The sequence below is a fragment of the Sphaeramia orbicularis genome, chromosome 14 (assembly GCF_902148855.1).
Source record: "Sphaeramia orbicularis chromosome 14, fSphaOr1.1, whole genome shotgun sequence".
Classification (NCBI taxonomy): Eukaryota; Metazoa; Chordata; class Actinopteri; order Kurtiformes; family Apogonidae; genus Sphaeramia; species Sphaeramia orbicularis.
The window spans coordinates 6290277-6295613 of NC_043970.1; positions in this window are offsets into that span (position 1 = coordinate 6290277).

The following is a 5337-nucleotide window of genomic DNA, read 5'->3' on the forward strand; positions in this document are numbered from 1 at the left end:
TAAAAAACAAGTGTGACTTATACACTCTCAAAATGTTTTCTATTGCAAAACAGTGTAAATCCTAAATAAATCCTGAGACATGTTTTGTCACGCTGCACATTCATTATATAGCATATAAAGTATAAAACCCTTTCCTGTAAGAAATCATTACTGTCAAAGGAAAGAACTAGAAAATGATCAAAACAACATTTCTACTATAGGGGTCATTTTCACAAAGTACCCAAAGGCTCATAGTAACTCCTTATGCATGGACTGAGGAGAAACAGTAAAAACTAACAGTGTGTCTACTTTTCTTTGGTCTGAGATAAATTCATAAAGCATTAAATGTAGTAACTCCTAAAAGTGAGAAAATGTTGAGGTAATCCAGAAGACTCCTTAGTCACAGAGACCTGCTCAGAATAATACACTGTGTTGCATTAGAGTTAGGACAAATATCTGCTAACACACTGTCAGTAACCAGTGAAATTAGATCAACTCGACCAACAGGACAACACCACAGATATTATGCAAAACAGTTTTCTCCAATTCCACAATTTTTACCCATAAACACCCAGTACTATTTTTGTGGCAATTCCCAAATTACCTTTTTTTTTTCCTCTGGTCAACCATTCATAGGTGATTTATCACCATTTATTGTAATATTATCCTCCGTATTTTGCATTTTTAATATATTTTCCTATATTTCATTCATTGTATTTAATTTTTATGTTTATGAAAACCCAGAGTTAATTCAAAGGTTATTATATCAAAACAGAGGAAACTGAAGAAAAAGTGAGTTTTTCAGCAAAATATATCAATAGCTCATCCACTGTCATTGATCCAACTCCATGGGTTTTACTGGAGATAATTGTTACAGAGGATGACAGTATTTCCATGTTCACTACGGAGCATGTCAATATGCTTAACAAGTTTTTCAAGTTCTTGGCAATATAATGCATTAATTTACCACATAATAGCAGTTGTTTTCAGTTTTTCATATTTTTGTCATGTTGTTGCTTTGTAATGCCTCATAAATGTACTTCATATAACATTTTTCCTCGAAAAATTACATGAAATTATTTTTTTTTTTCAATTAAAAAAATCAATGCTTCCATTCACTCCATTCATAATTTAGCAGTGATTAATAATTAAAGTGATCAGTTAATCAGCCACAGACATTAAATACTTTAAGAATTTAATACAGTTATTGGTCACATCACATGGTATTTCATAAAAAGCATATCATCATCAGACTATTTGTAAATTTAGATTATTTGTGGAAATATGAAATACAAATATTTAGGTGCAGTACCTCAAAAGAACTTTGGAAATCATGTTAAATAGTGCAGAAAATAAATCTGAAAAGATTTGGAATAATTTCAAAGGTATTTTCCAAACCTAAGTCATGGCTGGACAGTAGCAACACATGATATTTTAACCTATTAATTAATGAATATGAGAAGTATTACAGAAAACATTATGGCCGGATCTACTAAGGTCCCAATTTGCATGTACTGATTTGCGTGCGCAATCTAGAATTTTGCGTGTGGGGTTTGTTTGTGATTTACTAAGATTGTTTGCACAAATGTCAACAGGTGCAAAGTCTTGGAGACCGCCCCATTTAAATGAGGATTTTGCTTGCGCTACAACAGACAATGGGCTGGATCTACTAAAGATTTGCATGTATTAAAACTTGTGCAAACTCATTGCATACACACAAAAAAAAGTACAAACTGATTTACTAACAGTGCGCGCTAAGGGTTGCGTCTTTCAAAGGTGCAAAATAGAGTGTCAGCATCCAGTTAGTACATTTGTCACAATGAATATGCATTATGAGATGTTTACATGCAATTGTGTGTGTGCTGGGAGGAGAAAATGTAAATATATTAATTTAGTACATGCAAAGTTATTTATCAAGTCTGAAAGCAATTTTGCTCATAGAAACTGTGTATATTTAACACGTCTCAAAAGGAGGTGCAAATGGGTTGGATATGTAATTGTGCACACATGGAAGTGATAAGGAGACATCGAAATAATGAAACAAGGTGCAGAGAACGCATTTTTCACCCTCGTGTGAACATTTTTGGAGTAACAGAAGAAAAAATAATTGAGACGTATGACCCCACACACACACATACACACACACCTTTAAGATGAAAAATAAATGAATGAATGAATGAGTCATGCGATACCTTCTATGACAAAACTCCTCCAACGTGACATTTCTGTGCGTCTGGATCATTCAGCGCACTGTTACCATTAGTGCTGGCGTATCACAGAGCAGTTTATTGCATGCAAAATTCTCATTTAAATGGGGTGGTCTGCAAGACTTTGCACCTGTTGACATTTGAGAAAGCAATCTTAATAAATCACCCGGAAACCGCGGTTCACACCCACACGCAAAATTCTAGATTGCGCAAGCAAATTAGTTCAAGCAAATTGGGACCTTGGTAGATCCGGCCCTTAGTGTGCACTGTTCGTAAATCAGTTTGCACATTTTTTTTGCTTGTGCAATGACTTTGCACACGTTTTAATACATGCAAACCTTTAGTGGATCCGGCCCTATGTCTTTTTTATGCATTTAACCCTCAAAGACCCAAAAGCATCTGCTGATCTAAAATATTAAATGATAATTACTACTACTACTACTACTACTACTACTACTAATAATAATAATAATAATAATAATAATAATAATAATAATAATAAAGATAATAATACTAATAATAATCATTTTTGAAACACTAATCCTATCAATACACAAATAATTTGGATACAATGCAGTTTCTCAGCTTTTCAGCAGCATCAGATGTCTTTTTCAGATGCATCCATAGTCTCTGTAATGAACATGGAAACTCTATCATCTTCTGCAGCATTGGTTCAACAATAAAACCCATGTAGTTCAACAAAGGACAGTGGTTGTAGACGCTTGGTTTTATATAGAATCAATGATGTATTTTCTTCAGTTTTCTCTGTTTTGATACACACCTGATTAAAATTTTAAGATCAGTTGAAGAATTACATGAAATTACATTTTGCATCGTTGGATCTTAAGAAGGTTGTTAAGCTGGAGGATCTGATTGACTGTCCATCAAGACCCTTGACCATTAGTAGTGCTGACTGCAGCCCAATGGCAGATGGCATCTGCCAGAGAAGGGCGTTAAAAACAAAAAACGTCTTCAAAGTTAAATGAGAAAAAATGTAACCTTGACGGTCCTGATGGCTTCCAGTGTTACTGGCATGACAAGGAGATCCCACTGGAGATGTGTCCTAGGTGGCAGAGTGGAGGGGGCACACTACCGCACACCCATTTCTCCATATAAGGAGCCACTTATCTAGAGTTGATTCATGAAAACAATCAAATGAAAGCTAAAACTGTTAGGCCTACATTTCGAGATGTACATTCTCATATATTCATTTGTAAACTAGGATTGGTGTTATTGTTGAATATTTTAATTGTCACAATGATGAGGGTGAAAGTGTGTCAATTTCATGGTTGTTTAATACATTTGACCAATATATTAGTATTCATTCATTCATTTTCTGAACCCGCTTTATCCTCACTAGGGTCACGGGGGTCGCTTGGAGCCTATCCCAGCTACATAGGGGCGAAGGCGGGGTACACCCTGGACAAGTCGCCAGTTCATCGCAGGGCTGAACATATAGAGACAAACAATCACTCTCACATTCACACCTATGGGCAATTTAGATTAACTAATTAACCTATCAGTGCATGTCTTTGGATGGTGGGAAGAAGCCGGAGTACCCGGAGAGAACCCACGCAGACACGGGGGGAACATGCAAACTCCACACAGAAAGGTCCCACCCCCCGTCAATTGGTGTTGGAATCGAACCCAGGACCTTCTTGCTGTGAGGTACGACTGCTAACCACTGCACCACCGTGTCGCCCAATTTATTGGTAAATGAATGATTTTTGAAATTTTTGATTAAAATCTCTTTTTAATGAATGTGGTTTTAGATGCTCTGCATGCACTTAAAATGTATGTGCTTGCATTTTCTAAGTCAGTTCAGCCTTCCTCATTTGTGTGTACGTGCGTGCATTCTGAAGGAGTTCTACATTTTTTCACAGAGTAAGAACAAATTCGGGTAAGAAAATATTGATGTATCCCGGATTCGTGTGTCAAAATCGTATGCAGAGTTTGAGCACAAATTTGTGCGTATGCTTTGAAAGGTTGTGGTCTTAAACTTTTGATCGGCTGATTAACAGCCTATTTCAGTTTAATTGTTGTTTTCAAGAAACTGCTTACTCAAGTTTTTTTTATCTCATTCCCATTTCTTCTTTTTGTGTTTTGAAACTCTACTTAGAACCTTCTTAAGATCCAACAGTGCAAAATGTAAATTCATGCAATTTTTCAACTGGTCTTAAAATTTTGATCAGGAGTGTATAATAACCTTGGAATTTACTGAGCTTTTATGAACATCTACATGGGCACTAAATTAAATATAGGAAAAAACCTTATTTCACTTCAAAAATGCAAAGGATAATGTTATAATATATTTTGATAAATCACTTGGTAATGGTTAAATGTAGAGAAAATTTCATTTGGAAGTCAACACATAAATATTTCTGGGCCTTTGTGAGTTACAGGGTTTTTTCAGCAAATGAAAACATGTTATTGAACAGTTTTCTTATAAATGTAGACACCCATGTACTGAGTAAAGATTTTGTTTTCTGTTCCATTGACTGGCATATGATGGTCACTAAGAGCTGCAGGAGACTTTTGGCACCAATTTTTCATCAAATCTGTAAAACCCCAGTCATAGCCTAAGTATCACAAATCCGTAAGTGTTTCTGTTTCTGAATCTATTCCCTCACGGTGAACAATTTCGAAGTGTCATCCACCACAAATAAAACCATGTGTTTACAAACAGAGCTGTTAGGTAACTTGGGCATCTTTGGAGTTTTGTCATGATGTGCATTGTGGGAAGTGGAGGCTCGCGCAGCCGCCTGGCAGCGACAGCGCAACCATATGACATCATATAGCTGTAACAAACACGACGCAGAAACGACTGAAACACAAAAACGGCTGGAGGGAAGCGGAGCAAGCGGAGCTCCACCTGGCAGCAGCAGCTACAACAAACATGACGCAGAAACGCCTGGAGCTCCGCTTCCCTCCAGCTGTTTCCATGTTTCAGTTTCCGCATTGTGTTTGTTGCAGCCATATGATATCATATGGTTAAGCAGCAGCGCGAACCTCCGCTTCCCACAATGCATGTCACAACAAAATTCCGAAGATGCCCAAGCTACCTACCAGCTCTGTTTGTAAAGACATGGTTTGTTTATGGTGGAGTACACTTCGAAATTGTTCACCATAAGGGAAGAGATTCAGATGAGTA